The 17,798-nt window shown below is 49.5% G+C and overlaps 1 protein-coding gene across 1 annotated transcript in view; it reads left to right on the top strand.

The window, feature by feature from the left end:
* The first annotated feature begins 7,619 nt into the window (after positions 1 to 7,619).
* VPS37C (VPS37C subunit of ESCRT-I) overlaps positions 7,620 to 17,798 on the top strand; it is a 28,400-nt gene continuing 18,221 nt past the window's right edge. The window contains exon 1 of the mRNA XM_047070780.1: positions 7,620 to 7,829. The gene's annotated coding sequence lies outside the window, so the exon portion shown is untranslated. The remainder of the gene's footprint in view (positions 7,830 to 17,798) is intronic.

The raw sequence follows: 17,798 nt of genomic DNA, 5'->3' as shown, positions 1-17,798 counted from the left end.
GACGGCCTGCTTGGGAGGATTAGGCTGCTTTGTGGGCCTCCGGGCCCAAGGCTGCCTGACCCCCTCTCTGGTGGGGTCTGCCTGGGGTCTGCTGCCTGGAGAAAAGGCTGTCCGTTTTTTTTTTTTTTTTTAAGTTTATGTATTCATTGTGAGAGGGGGTGGGCAGAGAGAGAGGGAGAGAGGGAGAGAGAGAATCCCAAGCAGGCTCCACACTGTCAGTGCGGAGCCCGATGTGAGGCCGGAGCTCCTGAACCGTGAGATCACGACCTGGGCCCAAATCAAGAGCCAGATGCTTAACCGACTGAGCCACCCAGGTGCCCCAAGAGGCTGCCCTTTTATTCTGTCCCCAGCCGGTCCCGGGCCCGGGGCCCGGGGAGCCGTGTTTGACTTCCTGGGGCCTCATCGTGGCCCATCGGGTGGCCAGTGAGGATGGAAGCATGAGCAGCTGTGACGGGACCCGAGGCTCACAGTTCTTGGGGGTCCCCAGCTGGAGACAGGGCCCAGCCTGTCTCACTGAGCACTTCCTCAGTGGCCATTCCCATTCCCTGCTTCCTGCTCTTAAAATACTGGCGTGTGTGAGGAACAGTGTATAAATGAGTATGTCAGTGTGTATGAATGTGCGTATGGGGGAAGGTGGGGATTTAAATGCTGAGGTGATACACACTCCGGCTGACGGCTCCTCCCTGGTTCCCCAGAACGGCTCGCTCTAGAGTCTAGAAGGGGCTCTTCCCCTCGGTGGGATTCTTTTTTTATTCTTTTTAATTTTTTTCTTATTTATTTTGTTTATGTATTTATTTTTGAGAGAGAGAGAGAGCGCGTGCGAGTGAGTGCACAAGCAGGGGAGGGGCAGAGGGGGAGGGGAGACACAGAATCCCAAGCAGGCTCCAGGCTCCGAGATGTCAGCGCAGAGCCCGATGGGGGGCTCCGACCCACAAACTGTGAGATCACGACCTGAGCCCGAGTTGGACGCTCAGCCGACTGAGTCACCCAGGCGTCCCCACCCCCCCTTTGGTGGGATTCTTGATCCGATGCTGGTGAGAGCGGAGGGGGTGCAGAGCACGTGGACGTTGTCTGAGGTTGCATCTTCCCTGGCTTTGGTGTGCTTTTGTTTCTAGTGACATCTGCGACTTGGCTTTGGAGGATCTATTACAGCGGCTCCGCGGGCACAGAGTGGCCCTCAGACGGCTGCGGGGAGCTCCCCTGCCCTGGGATGGGCATTTTCTTTTTTTCTTAAAAAAAACCTTTTTTTTAATGTTTATTTATTTTTGAGAGAGAGAGAGAGAGAAAGAGATAGAGCACGAGTGGGAGAGAGGGGCAGAGAGAGAAGGAGACACAGAATCTGAAGCAGGCTCCAGGCTCCGAGCTGTCAGCACAGAGCTGGATGTGGGGCTCAAACTCACAAACCGTGAGGTCATGACCTGAGCCGAAGTCAGATGCTCAACTGAGCCACCCAGGCACCCCTGGGTTGGGCATTTTCTTTTTTTTTTTTTTTAATTAAAAAAAAATTTTTTTTTGAACGTTTATTTATTATTGAGAGACAGAGAGAGACAGAGCATGAGCATGGGAGGGGCAGAGAGAGGAGGAGACACAGAATCTGAAGCAGGCTCCAGGCTCTGAGCTATCAGCACAGAGCCCGACGCGGGGCTCGAACTCACAAACTGCGAGATCATGACCTGACCCGAAGTCGGACGCTCAACCCACTGAGCCACCCAGGCGCCCCTGGGTTGGGCATTTTCGAGGTGAGACTTAACCTTTCAGAGTTCCCCGTGGGAACAGGCTTGTCCCTTCCCTGTCCTGCCTTCCCCTGGTCCTTCACTGGTTTCTCTGAGAGCAACTTTGAAAGAAATTCCTTATACATGACACCTCATCTTTGGGGCTACTTCTGGGAAGGCTGACCTAAGAAGGCCTAAGACGATCTTCTTCACGCAACCCACCAGGACCTTGACTTATTTAAGTTGCCCTCCTATGTGTTCCTGGAGCGCCCTGAAGTTTCCTCTGCCATTGTGGCTTTGCCCTTTCTTGAATTTCTGATATGCCTGCTAGACTACATGTTCTGGAGGGCAGGGATCTCACATGTTCCTAAGTCCATGGAAAGAGATATGGTTTCTATTCTTCACACTCTGTTGTCCAAGTAAGGCTAACACGGGGGTTGGGTACTAGGTTACAGGCTCAACTTCCATAACCCAGGCCTACATAATCAAGGCTTAAATAAAATACAATTTCATTTCTCTCCGGTGCAGTGCTCCAGGTGGCTCCCCAGTGACGGGGACTCAAATTCTTTCTTTCTGCCGTGCCACCTTCAACACGTGATATTTACCTCTTGGTCTAATGTGGCTGCTCCAGCGCCTGTCATTACATCTGCATCCTGGCTAGCAGGAAGTAGACAAGGGGAAGCAGGACATGCCCTGTTCCTTAAAGGACACAGCCAGAAGTTGTAAATATTATTTCCACTCATATCTCACTGGCGAAATGAAGTCACAGGAGTCCTTTTAGGTGAAAGACAGGTTAGGAAATGTATGTCCTCTTTAGTCTTTTCGTCTAGGTGGCCCTAGACTAGGGGTTTGATCATTAAAGGAAGAAAGAGACAACATCCCTGTTAAGCCCTCCTGTTTCAGTGCAGATAAGCTATTACACTGTGAAGACATACAACCCCCAGATCTCAGCGGGTCAACACAACTAAGATTTATCGCACACTCACACGTGACACGGGTTAGCAGGGGACCCTGCTCATCACGGTCACGCCCTCTTGATGCAAGGGAAGGGGATGCGTGGCAAACAGGACACTGCTTCGCGAAGGCTTCTACCTGGAAGTGACATATTGTGCACACCGCGGTGGCCAAAGAAAATTCCATAGTCATGGCAAACCTGGGGTGGGGGCTGGAGGGGGGGGGTAATGTGACCTGGCTAGAATATTTATGATGAGCAATAATGGTCACCACCCTTCATTCACGTGCCTATACTTTACTCTTTTTTAGCTCTCCCCACCCTGCCCCTCAGCCTCTTTGGGCCAGTAGATACAGATTTGGATGAGATCGTACGAGAGGATATATGCTAGGCTGTTAATAAGTCAGGAAACCAAGGGCGAAAAAAATGAAAAGAAAAAAAAATCCCAAAGCTATACCTTTAAGAAGGCATGTTTCTAATCACAATTTTGCATTGGCACAAGGGTGCATCGGTATATATATTCGTATATACATGGTTTCTGCATAAATGTAACAAGACCATAAAGAAACTTGTAAAATATAAATTCGTTTACCAAACCCCACAGAATACTAATGAAGGTGTACTGTATTAATGATAACCAGATCAGGTTTAAGTTTGGGTACACGTGGCAAGAAACCTAAAATAACCGTAACAAGATAAAACTTGATTCTTTTTCCCCCTCCCACTCAAACCAGTCTGGAGGTAGGCCATCCAGAGTTTGAATGGTTTCCATTTTCTTTTTTTTTAAAAAAATTTTTTTTTTTCAACGTTTATTTATTTTTGGGACAGAGAGAGACAGAGCATGAACGGGGGAGGGGCAGAGAGAGAGGGAGACACAGAATCGGAAACAGGCTCCAGGCTCTGAGCCATCAGCCCAGAGCCCGACGCGGGGCTCGAACTCACGGACCGCGAGATCGTGACCTGGCTGAAGTCGGACGCTTAACCGACTGCGCCACCCAGGCGCCCCATGAATGGTTTCCATTTTCTAGGACACCTCATGGTCCAACACAGCTAGAAGAATTCTAGCCATCACATATGAAATCAAGGCAGCAGTTAAGAAGGTGGGAAGGCAAAAGGACTCACCTCCCAGCTGACTCCGCTCCTTTAAAGCAGCCTTCCAAGTAATTCCTCGCAATCCTTCTGCTTGTTACACAAAGTCACCATCATAACTGGCAGCAAGGGCGGTTGGGAAATGCAGGGGTTTTTGTTGGTTGGTTTGTCCTTTTAGCTACTGGACACATTGCTGTACAATAAAATATACTCTATTTTATTTTAGACACTTTTTTTTTTAAGTGTACTTACTTATTTTGAGAGAGAGAGAGAGAGAGAGAGAGAAGTAAGGGGAGAGAGAGAGAATCCCAAGCAGGCTCCATGCTGTCAGCACGGAGCCTGACGCGGGGCTCGAACTCACAAACCGCGAGATCATGACCTGAGCCAAAACCAAGAGTCGGTTGGACCCTTTACCGACTGGGCCGTCCAGGCGCCCCTACTCTATTTTTAAAGGAAAACGAGAGGCGGGGTAACGCTGTAGGCAGCTACCAGCCCCTGCCTTGGAGACACGACTCCTTTCTGGGGGGTACAGCCGGATCTGCTGAGCACCGAGTGAACGCCAGGAGGAAGGAGTCCGAGTGAGAAACCAGCCAGTCCAGAAAAAAAAAAAAAAAAAAAAAAGACGGAGTCTTCACCGAAGATCTCCTGAAGCCCGAATTGGGGATTATGCGTGCCAGGCGGCAAAGCTTCCTTCAAAAATTGCTTTTCCAACCGGGTCCCGAATCCTCGCCCCCACAATACCTCAGCCTCTCAAACACCTTCTTCGTCCGACCTCAAACTCGGACCTACCTGTTCCGCTTTCCTCACTTCTGCTTACATCACTTCTTCATCCAGTCAACCAGCATAACAAGATCCAAGTGGAGGAGCCCAACCAACCCACCCACCCTTGGTAGAGGGGGTAGAGAGGAAACACAGGGAATATCTGGACTTGAATATTTTTTTGTGCTGGATGAAGATCATCTGAAGGACGGAGATATCTTGGGGAAGAGAGATCTCCTGGTCCTCTCAAATTCCCACCAAAAACGTAACTTCCCCATGGCTGGAGATGGTGTCTGTTCACCATTGTCTCTGTAGTGCTAATTCTTTTTAAAGTTTGTTTGTTTATTTATTGATTTATTTTAATATGAAATTTATTGTCAGATTGGTTTCCATACAACACCCAGTGCTCATCCCAAAATATATTTATTTTTGAGAGAGAGAGAGAGAGAGAGAGTAGGGGAGGGGTAGAGAGAGAGGGAGACACAGAATTCAAAGCAGGCTCTGGGCTCCGAGCTGTCAGCACAGGGTCCAACATGGGGCTCGAACTTGCGAACCGTGAGATCGTGACCTGAGCCGAAGTGGGACGCTTAACCGACTGAGCCACCCAGACCCCCCTGTGTCTGCAGTTCTTAGCAGTGAATGTATGTGGAATGACAGAATGGGAGAAGAATACGGAGCTGTCTTCTCTTGCTCTCGCGCACTCTCTCTCTCTCTCCCTCTCTTTTGCATGTATCAGGCTCACTGTGAAATATGAATGAAATTGGATGTAACTGAGGCACGGTATAAGGGACATATGTGCCAGCGATAGGACACCAGGACCGAACGGGGTGGGCTTGAGCCTGGGGAAGCTGAAAAGAGCCAGAAGTGGAAAATAGGAGGAAACGAGGTAGGAAGAGCACCCTCTTCCAGGGCCACCTGCCTCAGACGACTCGCCACGTTTTCCTCCCTCCCTCCCTTTCTCCCTCCCTCCTTTGCTCTAATTCTCTATCTTTGCTAATTCAGTCGTCCCCCCCACCCCAAACCTGGATGACTTGGCAATGACCTACTTGATGGGGAAAGTATAGAGCAGTTTGTCATTTCCCCTGGATAGAATCATTGTGTCTGTCACATTCACAGGTTATTACTGTCATTGCTTCAGGAGTTTCTAGCATTCGCAGAAGATGATGTATAAAATAGTTCCTGCCCATCCTTACAGAAATTACTCTCCGGAGGGAGCGAACGGTCCATTACAGAAAAATGTAGCAAATGCTGAGAAAGGAAAGGGTGTGGGGTGTTTGAAGAACGTACAAGCGGGCACTTACCCAGCCTTGGGGGTACAAGAGGGGCTTTCCAGAAGTGGAGTCTAAAACCTGAAGGGCACGAGTGACAGCAAACCCGAAACGAGAGTGGCTTACCCAGGGTGGTCTATTTCCCTCTCCTGTGGAAGTCCAGACGTGAGTATCCAGCAGGGTCTCGACGCTCCGTGGCGTCAGGGCTCAGGGTCCTTCTGCTTTGTTGTGCCTCCAAGTATGGCCTCCATTCCCCGGTCACCTCACAGCTCAAGATGGCTACTCTAGCTCCAGGCATCACGTCTGGATTTCACCTGCCAACACAGTACCAGTGGGTGAAAGGCTTGCTAAACATAAACTCAAGCTAACCCATCCTAGTGTTTTCTAATTTTTTACCACCAAAGTAACATATGCACAAGATTAAAAACTATATAGCACAAAAGTCTTATGACACAAAGCTAAGGTCATCTGCCTCGGTCCTCCCGACCCCTCGGAAAACAGCGTCACCCCAGCTGTCTGACAGCGCTGTAAAGGGGAGCCACTCTGACATTGTGCTCAAAGTGAGATGTTTGCAAAAACCAACCGTGGTATCCCTCACGCAAGTCAGTAGCTGAGACTGTCTTCCTCACCGTCCCTTCTGCCCTCTAGAGGTGATCACTGCGTGGTCACCTGGCCCAAGGGTCCTTAATCCATCTGCTACCTGGCAGCCCACGTGGTGGCAAGAAAGAGGAAGGAGGCTCTGCCCAATAGGGACAATGGCGATTACCATAGCCAATCAGATCCATTCTCTCTATAATTTGAAATCGAAGTTTTGAGACTCTCTGCTGAAAGGAATTTTGATATCCCAAAAGAAAGAACAGAGTCAAGTAAGGATGGGACCTTGAATACTGCTGTGCCTGGTGCTATCGAGCTCCTGGACTTTATAGTTATGTGACCCAATAATTCCCATTTTGCAGATGGTGGCCTAGAGTTGGATTTCTACCACCAGCAACGATGGTCTTAATTCCACACCTAATATGGTGGCCAATTTTGGGTGGTACGGTTTCCTTGGTCTAAGAAGCTCTCCTCCTGGGATCCCTTTTTTTTTACAAAGCTGCAATCATGGACCCCGCTGAGAAGCCAAACAGGAAATGGGGTTCACCCCCAGGTCTGGTCGTTTAGTACACGGTGCCCAGGGAAGAGAGCACCAGCTAGCATCGGGGGCTTTTCTTCCCAGGTCATCGGTCTCGGGATTCTGGGCAAGTGAGGACGTATAAGGACGTCTGTCAAGCGCTACGCACACAGAATGGGCTACAAGTGCAATCTCGGGCCTTGGGAAACAGGTTACTTGGGGGGAAACTACTCAAGAGTTGTTTTGAAAAACCCGCCAGTCAGTTCCAGACTGACAGGCACTTCTCTCTGCCAGGGACACAGGTCTGTGGACACTCCCGGCCTGGAGCTGACTGATGTCACGGCCGTGGGCGTGTGGTTGGCTTGGGGGCCCCTTAGTCCGAGTTCAGACCACCTAAGTCGTTCCCTAGGTGCTGGGATTCCACTCCTTTCTTCTCGGGCCCCTTTCGGCCGCTTAGAGCAGCCTGCCCAAGGCCAAGCCCGGTAAAACAGAAGAGCCCTGGTCTTGGCCACCAGAGGAACCGCGGGAAACCCGCGCAGGCGCACTCGCCCTGGGCGGCCGGGTCTCCGCCCAATGGGCGGTCCCCTTCCAGGGGCGGGGCGGAGGCCTGCGGGGGGCGGGGCCGGGCGTCCGCCGCTCGCGGGAGGGGTCTCGCGAGGACGCCCGTGGGTGTGGCCTGGGGTGGCTGAGCGTGTGTGTGTGTGAGTGTGCTGGGGAGGGGGGCGGGGTGGGGCGCTACCGTGGTGACTCGGGCCCGCGGGTCTCCCAGCGTGGTGCGGGACAGCGGCGTGGACCCCGCTCCCAGCCCCGGACGTTGGAAGGGTGTCACATCCGGCGGGAGGGGGCGGGCCTGCGGGCCCCGGAAGTGTGGGCGCGGGCCGTGGTTTAACCCGCGGCGGCTGTGGCGGCGGCGGCGGCGGCGGCGGTGGCCGGGGCAGGTGAGCGGGACCCGGGGAGGGGCGAGGACGGGGAAAGGGGTGGCGCTGGCAGTGGCTCCCGGCGCGCCCCCGCCTGTCCGCCTCGTCCTGGCAGACGCCGGTGATTGGGCGCGAAGGGCGCGTGACTACCGCCGGCGCCCCTGCCCCTCGCAGCGGAAGGGAGGGAGGCCGGCGCCCCTGCCCCTTGCGCCCTCCCCTCCCTTCCCCCTGCAGGTGGAGCGTCTGGCCCCGCCCCACCCCACCCCCTCACCGCCACCCTCCACCCCCCACCCCCCACCCCCATTCCATATTTGAGCATCTTGTTGGTCATAGTTCTAGTGACGTTGGAGTCCGTTTGCCCATTATACAGATGGGAAAGCAGGCCTCAGAGTGGGATCTGACTTGCCAGAGGTCGAACGGGAGGCCGGTGGCCGAGTAGGGTCGCAGTGATCCTGGTCTGTGACTCCCCGCCTGTGCCCTTTCCCCAGCGCAGGGAAAGAACCAGAGCTTTCAGCCTTTAGTCTGTTCTGACCTTTTTTTCCAGCGTCCCTGACCAAACCCTACTCCTGGACCTGCTGGGTAGAAAGGCATTGGTGTGTGTGTGTGTGTGTGTGTGTGTGTGTGTGTGTGTATTTTATACGTGTACGTACATTATTTATATATCTCTATATATCTATCTGTCTAACTTTCTCCAGTACGTGTCTGGTTCTTGGGTACAGATGGCAGTGGTATGCGTGTGTCTGTGTATCTCCAGTATGTGCCTGATTCCTCCTTTCGTCCCTACAGCCAATGAGGTGCTTATTTTCCCACTTTATGGATGGGAGAAGGAGTAACCCGGGGCTATGTTGTGAGTTCCTGGCAGAGCTGACCCTACACCTTGGCGTTTCAGCCTCCGAGACCGTCAGGACTTTCTCAGTACAGGGTCTGGGCTCATCCACCCTAGGAACGTCCACTTTTAGCTCTGGAAACTTCACAGACTCACTTCCCTTCGCTTCAGCAGTGATACAGTGATCCTCTTGCTGACTCAGCCCTTTTCCACTCCCTTCGTTGGCTCCTTGCCTCTTTTCCAGGAGTCATTGCACCCAAGATGCTGCCACCTGACTCTCAGGACTGTCAGTCTTGGAGCTGGAGGTGGCGGTGACAGAGGGGCTTGGGGAGGAATGACTTTCCTGGGCTCTTGTGCAGAGCTGCGGCCCTGCCCAGGCCTGGACTTTGTGGTCCTGGGTGGGAGGAAGGACTTGGGTGAAATATCGGCCGCTGAAGTGAGAGTCTTTGTTCTTGGTGGTCCGAGTGGCCAGAAAGGCTTTTTTCCTCGATTATCTTGGAAACTGGCTTGGTGCCTTTGTAGTTTCCATTAGGTGGAACATTTCATTTTAGACTTGTTCATTTAGATAAGCAGTTGGTCTGATTTCTTGACTGCCATGTGCTCTTGGCACTGTTCTAGGGGCTTTGTGAACATACTGAATTCTGAGAATACTTCAAGGTAGGTGGTGATCCCATTTTACGATGAAAAGTGAGTTGTAGAGGTGTTACATAATTTGGTCACACAGCCAGTAAGTGGCCGAATTGGGATTTTTAACCCGGTAGTCTCATTTCAAAGCTCATGTGTTTGCTGGACCTTAAGAGTAACCTGTGATGCAGGGCACCTGGGTGCCTCAGTCGGTTAAGTATCGGACTCTTGATCTCAGCCCAGGTCTCGATTTCAGGGTCGTGAGTTCAAGCCCCGTGTTGGGCTCCACGCTGGGTGTGAAGCCTACTTCAACAACAACATTAAAAAAAAAATCATCTGTGATGCTTGTTAAAAATACAGAGTCAAACCTCTGGAGATTTGTCTGGAGGGGTCCCAGGAATCTGTATTTTTAACAAATGCATTGAGTAATTCTTACTGTAAGTCAGATTTGTGAAGCACCACCTTTTTTTTCATTAAAAACTTTTAAATGTTTATTTATTTTTGAGAGAGAGAGGGAGGGGCAAAGAAAGAGGGAGACACAGAATCTGAAACAGGCTCCATGCTCTGAGCTGTCAGCACAGAGGCCGACGCGAGACTTGAACTCATGAACTGTGAGATCATGACGTGAGCCTAAGTTGGTTGCTTAACCGACTGAGTGGGAAGCACCACTTTCAGGGGCTTGTAGATTTTTGTTCTTGGAATTGAGATTATTTCTAAGGATTCTCGTTTTCTTTTTACTTACTGCTGTGCAATTTGCTACTCCGACATAGATCTGCTGTTGAGAGGGCATCAGGCTAACTAGCCATGCAGATCATTTCCGGATACTTTTGGCCAGGACCAGTAGGGTTTTTCCAGGCTGACATCATTAGGTCATCGAAGACCTTGTTTTAATCCCACTGGATCTCTGTTGTTCCAAAATTCTATTAGTTTCTGCTCAGAGTTTGGAGTTTTCACAAGGTTCCGGTTTGTTCCTGGATAGTTGCCCTGTAACAGAGATCTCTGTCGTGGCGATGTCTCTGAGGATTCAGGAGCTTTAAAAGGCATGTTACTTCACAGGTGCTCCCTCCACTGCGTTTTCTCTTTCCCTTCGCTGGTTTCTGTGAAAGACTTGAGCAAATACCAAACAGGTTTGTCGTGATTTAGGTGGTGCCCCTGGGGCTTAGGATGGGCTGGAGAGTGGAGAGAAGGAGAGACTCAACCATGAATACGTTATCAAACAGATAGCCCAGGTCAGGTATGCCTAGCATTGAAGACACGGCAGTACTTTTAGTCCCACTGCTAATTCATGTGATTCCTCCTCAGCAGGATTACAAATAGTAGAAGACACAAAGTCAGCCTTATACTCTTACTTTACTCTCTTTCTGTCCAATAAACGCTGCTTTCTAACTTAATGTCTTTGTAAACAGTGGATGTAGCTTGTGTGACTTGAAATGTTTTAATGTACTGAGGCGTGTTTTGTGGCGCAGGATATGATCTTCCCTGGTAAGTGTTCTGTGACTACTTGGGAAAAAGGTGTTTCCTGCTTTGCTGTCTGGCGTGTGGTATAAATGTCCGCTGAGTTGGTTGGTAGTGCTGTTCAGGTCTTAACTGCTTAGTGCTTTTCGGTTTACTTGTTTTATCTGTTATTGAAAAAGGGGGGTCATTGAAACTTACAACTGTAATTGTTGGTCTGTTCATTTCTCCTCGTAGTTTTATCAGTTTTTGCTTCATGCAATTTGAAGCTCTGTTATTAAGTGCATAAACATTTGGAGTGTTTTTGTTGGATGAATTGACCCTTTCAGTCCCTGGTAATATTCTTTGCTCTGAAATCTACATGGTCTCATATTAATGTAGGCAATCCAGCTTTCAAAACATTGTTGGATTAATATCCAGAATGTATACAGAACTACAACTCAAAATAGAAAACAGAAACAAATGATATGACTAAAATAGGCAAAGGACTTGAATAGACATTTCTCTGAGGATACACAAATGACCAATTAAGCACATGAAGATACTCAACGTCACTAGTCATTAGGGAAATGCGAATCAAAATGACAAAAAACCTAGAAGTGGTGGCAACAGGATGTGGAGAAATTGGAACCCTTATTGCTGGTCGGAAAGTCGAGGGCACGGCTGCTGCAGAAAACAGTATGGCAGCTCCTCCAAAAATTAAATACACAATCACCGTAGGACCCAGCCATTCCAATTATGTATACGCCCGAAAAAAGTAGAAGCAGAGACTCAAACAATATGTTTGTACACCAATGTTCACGGTAGCATTGTTCACAATAGCCAAAACGTGGAAGCAGCCCAAGTGTCCATCGACAGATGAATGGATAAACAAAATGTGATACATACATAGAAATTATCTCGCTTTAAAAAGGAAGGAAACTTTGACACATAGTACCACCTGGACGAAACTTGAAGAAATAATGCTAAATGAAACAGGCCAGTCACAAAAGGACAAATACTGCATGATTTCTCTTACGTAAGGTTCCGAGAGTAGTTAAATTCATAGAGACAGACAGAATAGTGGTTGCCAGGGGCTGAGGAGGACGAATGGGGAATTAATGTTTAATGGGTATAGAGTTTCGTTTTGGGATGATAAACTTCTGGAGGTGGGTGGTGTTGATGGTAATATAACCGTGTGAATGCCCTTAATGCCACAAAAGTGTGCACTTAAAAGAGGTTAAAATGGGGGCTCCTGGGTGGCTCAGTCAGTTGAGCATCTGACTTCGGCTCAGGTCACGATCCCATAGTTCGTGAGTTCGAGCCCCACATCGGGCTCTGTGCCGACAGCTCAGAGCCTGGCGCCTGCTTCGGATTCTGTGTCTCCCTCCCTCTCTCTGCCCCTTCCCTGCTCACATTCTGTCTGTCTCTCTCAAAAATAAATAAACATTAACAAAAAATTTTAAAAAAGGTTAAAATGGTAAATTTCATGTTGTATATGTTTTACCACAATTTAAAAATGGATAGTGTTCAAAAAATTAGTGTTTACTTGGTGTATTTCTTTATATTCTTTTACTTTTAAATTATTTGTGCCTTCGTATTTAAAGTGGGTTCTTGTAAGCAACGTATAGGTAGGTTTTGCATTTTGTAAAATTCAATTTTGTAATCTCTGCCTTTTAATTGGGATGTTTAGAATATTTACACTTAATACGATTATTAAGTGGGCTTAACTCTTAATACGATTATTAAGTTGGGCTTAACTATTATCTTGCTATTTGTTTTCAGTTTGCCCAATATTCTTTGTTCCCATTTCCTTTTTCCTCTGGTCTCTTTGGGGTTGAGTAATTTTTATGGTTTCATTTTGTTCCCTTTGCCTAGTTTATTTGCCATAACTCTTTTTTGTTTGTTTTTTAGCAGTTGCCTTAAGCTTCATAGTTTGAGTCTTTAACTTGGCACAGTCTATCATCAAATGGTATTATACCACTTTACATATAGTATAAGAACCTCACAATAGTATACATTTATTACTTTCCTCCTGGACTTTGTATTGTTACCACACATTTCACTTGTACATGTGTTATAAATCCCATAATACATCGTTATTACTATTTTTTAAAATTGTTTATTTTTGAGAGAGAGAGAGAACTCATGTGCATGAGCAGAAGAGGAGCAGAGAGAGAGGGAGACAGAGGATCCGAAGTGGGCTCTGTGCTGACAGCAGGGAGCCTGGTGTGGGGCTTGAACTCAGGAGCTGTGAGATCATGACCTGAGCCAAAGTTGGGCGCTTAGCCAACTGAGCCACTCAGGTGCCCCACATTGTGATGATTTTTGCTGTAAACAGCCGATTATTTTGTAAAGAGATCAAAAAGAAAAAAAATATACTTACATGTTTATCATTTCTGGTGTTTTCCATCCCTCTGTGTAAATCCATTTTGTTTCAGAGTCTTTCTCACTTTACTATTTCTTGCAGTGCTGGTCTGCGGGTGATGAATTCTTTCAGCTTTTGGATGCCTAAGAGAGTCTTTATTTTGCCTTTGGTATTGAAAGGCATTTTCCCTGGGTATAGGATTCTTAATTGACTCGTACTTTCAGCATTTTTAAAGATGTGGTTCCAGTGTCTTCCGGCTTGCATTATTTCAAATGAATAATCTGTCGTGTCTCTGATTTTCGGGCTTCCATTCCTGATGTGCCCTTTTTCCTTCTGGCAGCTTTTCTTCTATTGCTGGTTTTGAACAATTTAATTATGATATGCCTTGGTGTACTTTTCTTCAGGTTTCTTGTTCTTGGGTCAGCTGAGTTTTTGGGATCTGTGGGTTTGTATAGATTTTGTCAAATTTGGAGAGTCGAGTTAATTCTTCAGATACTTTCTGTGTTCTCCTTTCTCTCTCTCCTTTGGGGACTCCAGTTAACATGTATTTAGGATGCCTGAAGTTGTTGCACAGCTCTCTGATGCTCCCTTCATTTTCTTCCCCGGTCTTTTTATTTTTCTCTTTGTGGTGGTTTTGGATAGTCCGTATTGTCGCTTCTTCAGGTTTATCAAGCTTTTGTCGTTCGCCTCATCAGTTGCTACGTTTGCCCAGTATACATTTTATCTCAGACATCATAGTTTCCATCTCTGCAACTCAGTTTTTTCTTTTAGCTTCTTGAATGTGTGGAACATGGTTATAGTGGCCATTTTAATGTCATTTTCTGCTAATTCTGTTATCTGTATACATATTTTTAAGTTTCTTTATTTTGAGAGAGAGTGAGAGAGAATGCAAACGAGTAGGGGAGGGGCAGAGAGAGAGGGAGAGAGAGAATCCCACGCGAGCTCTGTGCTGTCAGCTTGAAACATGATGCGAGGCTCAATCCCACAAACCGTGAGATCATGACCTGAGCCAAAATAAAGGGTCGGACGCTCAACTGACTGAGCCACCCAGGCGTCCCTGTTATCTGTATTTCTGAGTCTGTTTCTGTTAATGGAAAAGCTTTCTTGCTTCTTTGTATGTCTGATAATTTTTGATTGATGTCAGATGTTGAGAATTTTATGGGTGCTGGATATTTCTGTATTTCTATAAATATTCTTGGCATTGTTTTGGGACACTGTTAAGTTACTTGGAAACAGTTTCATCCTTTAAAGACTCGCTCTTAATTTTGTCATGTGGGATCAGAACAAGGCAGTACCTTCTTCATGCTAGGTTTTCCACTTTGGCTGAGACAGAAATTATTCTTGGCTCAACTTTGGGTCCAAGGATCGTTCCCTCTGATCCTGATCTGTACTATGCAGCCAAAAAGTGGAGGGGAACCCTTCATAGATTTCCAGAGCTCTCCCTTTGTGTAGCTATCTGCTTTCTGGTTTTAGGCCCTATAAAGTCTGGCTGCCTTGACCTCCCTGGACTCCCAGCTTGCTTTCCCCAACCCGGGGAGACTGTCGGGCTCCAAGACTGGCAGGCGTTGCCTGGGTACTTTCTCCCTGCATCGTGGCCTGGAACCCCTTTCTGGGCAGTGAGCTAGGGCAGTTGTTCCTGCCTCTCAGAAATCACTTTCCCGAAATGCCTGATGCCCATTGTCTGAAAAATTATTGTTTTATTTATTTTGTCTGGCTTTTTGGTTGGTTGAGGCAGGAGAGAAATCTAGTCCCTGTTCCCATGTGTTGGCCAAGAGCAGGTGCCCTTTGCGGTCAGCTCTCATCGAGCGCCTTGTGTGTGCTAGGCACTGACCCAGTGCTGGGTTGCAGACCTGAGTGACACACGGGCTGTGTGGGCTGTGCCCTTGGGGAGCTCACAGTCTGGCTGATTCCTGTATCCTAAATGCTGGGTGGTACTTCCAGAACACTATGGGAGGGTGGGAGAAGGAGCTGGCATTTGAAGGCTGGACAGGCGTTTTCAAGCTGGAGGAGGCAGAGGACAGAGTATTCCAGGCAGAAGAGCAGGAGGAGCAAAGGCTGGATGGCAGGGCTGGGAACGCCTTGGGGGCAGAGTCCCCGTCCCACTCATCTTTATACAGGTGCACAGTGATTGGAAGCCTGTTGCCTGTCCTGGGACCAGTGGGTAGAACAGAGAGTTGGGGCAGGGTGAGCAGCCCATGAGGGAGTGGAGGGCGATCTAGATGAAAAGGGAGGTTTGGGATCAGTTGATCTAGGACCTTGCCTGTCAAGCCAAGGAGCAAAGATTTTGAATATAATACCAAAGCACTGGGGAGCTATGGAAGGTTTAAGCAGGGATGTGAGTGCCCTGACTGGCTGTGTCCTTTAGAGATTACTGGGGTCTGTGGGAGAGGGCTGGTGAGGTTGGAGTCTGTTAGAACCAGATGGGCAGCTGCTGGAGAGGCTGGCTCGGAGTGGGCATTCTGCCAGAGGATGAAAATGAGTGCAGAGCCCAGGGCAGCCGCTGATAAGGCGTTGCCTATTTGGTAATGGCCTTTGCTTGTTTGATAATGACCTTCGAGGAGCCCTGCCTGAGTCGAGAGCAGATATGAGGAGGCTCTGGCCTAGTTTCTCTTTTCCTGTGGCTACCCTGTTGCCCTCGGCACACCTGCCCACCTTGGGGTGCGGGGGGGGGGGCACCGAGAAGTTCATAGTGTCAGACGTCATCGGCGGAGGGTAGGGTCTACAGGTGTCTCACCTTCTACCAGCCTAGGATGGCCCCAAACCGGTAAGACCAACGAGTTTCATTGCCTTGGACTTTGAATAGACAAACCTCGAGGGTCCTCATACAGACTCCTGGATATGTGTCCTGAGTGTGCCTTTGCCTTGACCTCAATCCTGACCCTTCCTAAACGGATGATTGAAGCTGCCAGCTCAGCTTGCTCCGTGCAGATTAGCCAGTGTCGGGTGTGGGGAGGCCGACAGCTGCAGGCTGAGCACCTTCCTGAATCACCTGAACAGTTGGGGCAGAGGAAGAAGGAAATGGCAGGTGGGTGTGGACGGTTTTCTTTTCACTGAGCCGTGGGCCAGAGAAGGAAGAGGCTTTGCAGAGTGTCTGGGTTGTGTTTCCCTGTCAGGAAATTTCAAGAATGGGCTACTTGTCAAGTAACCTGTTTCTTGGCCACCATCCTGACTGAAGCGGAACGTTATTGATCTGAGTCACATCCAGCCATTGGATTTATGTTGTGCCGTTGATTGATGGCGTCTCTGGAGGAATCTTAAGTTCCGCCTCCTCAGTGTCCAGGGAGGGAACGGGCCATGTGGGAGCTCAGCCCTGGTGATGAAGATCCTGACCGCTCGTTGAGCCTGGCCTGAGAGCCGGGCATTAGACTTCCCGGGCAGTGATTCATTTCATCCCCGTCAAAACCCTGTCTTCTAGAAGAAACTGAGGTATAGAGAGGTGAAGTAGCCTGCCCAAGGTCTCTAGCCAGTAGTGACCGAAGGCTCAGGGCTGTGTGTCTTCCAGAGCCGTTAGCCACTGGGCTTTCCCTGCAGGGCCGAGGCCCGAAGGAGGTAGTGTTCCCAGTGCTATCGAGAGAGACCAGGCCCTGTTTTTTAGAAGTCGAATCGAAAGGCATCAGTAATAACGATCACTTAGTAAGTTTTTCCCCGGGGCCGGGCACTGCGTTCCAGGGACATGCGCTTGACCGAGAGGCGGTGGGAGTGTGGCGGTGGGGGGGACGGGCCGTAAAGCCAGACCCCCTCAGTGACACTCAGGCTCTAGCATTTCCTCGTTGTGAGACTGGTCAGGCACGAGACTCCTTCGACGCAGGTGTCTTGTCTGTAAAGCGAGAAAAGCCGAGGGGGACACAGCCGTGAAGGCGCGTTGTGAGGACCATACGAGCTGCTGCACGCAGAGCGCCTAGAACACTGCCCTGTACCTCGCAAGTGCTCTGCACGCCATCCGTGGGGACTGTCCTCCTTCCTTCTGTGCTGGTGGGACAGTGAGGCTTGGGGAGGGGCACTGAGCGAAGCCTGGTTCGCCCCTGCCCCCAAGGAGTTCCCAGCTGAATGACCCGGGCTTTGCCCTTGCCTTCCCTGGGCTGGAAAGTCCTTTCCCGTGCCTTCCCCATCCTGCGAATGCCTGCCTGTCCTTCAGATGTCAGCTCTCCTCTGGGAAGCATTTCTTGCTCTTTCTCCCAAAGTGTTCATCCTGCTCTCTTCCTCCCTCCCTCTGCCCTGCTGCTGAGATATCACAGCTGCAACAGAGTGGAGGAGGGGGGCTTGGGCATAGGTGAGGGATGAGGGCAGGGCTTTTCAAAATGTGCTCTGGGAAGGTGCCCTGAGGGCCCCCTTGAGGCTTTGGGGGAGACCAGCTGGGAGAGTAGGGCTCTCCCCCTCCCCCTTCTGGGAGGAGCATGGCTTCCGGGATCTGTTCTGTGCCCTGGGGGCTTGGGGGAATGTTTTAAAGGAGAACAACTTTGGAAATTTGGAAAACTAGCAAAGCAACAGGGTGCGCCGGGCAAGTGGGAAAAGAGGATGGAAGTGGAGGTCCTGACAGCTGGAGGGATGGGGACCAGGGAGGGAGGGGATGGCTGGCTTTCAGGGAAGCTGGAGGGTGGAGGGCGCCGGAAGCAGTGCTTCCAAAAATTAATCCAAAGGTGCCCGGATCAAAACACTCTGGAGCAATGACCAGATACAACCTGGTGATTGGACATCACAGGTGTCTCGGGTGGCCTGGAAGATCGGGAGCGAGGGCGCGAAG

This window comes from Lynx rufus, unplaced genomic scaffold (assembly GCF_022079265.1).
Source record: "Lynx rufus isolate CCGP_SWC_20201006 ecotype Redwood Valley unplaced genomic scaffold, mLynRuf1.p SCAF_9, whole genome shotgun sequence".
NCBI classification, from domain to species: domain Eukaryota; kingdom Metazoa; phylum Chordata; class Mammalia; order Carnivora; family Felidae; genus Lynx; species Lynx rufus.
This window is presented reverse-complemented; position numbering and strand designations above follow the sequence as displayed.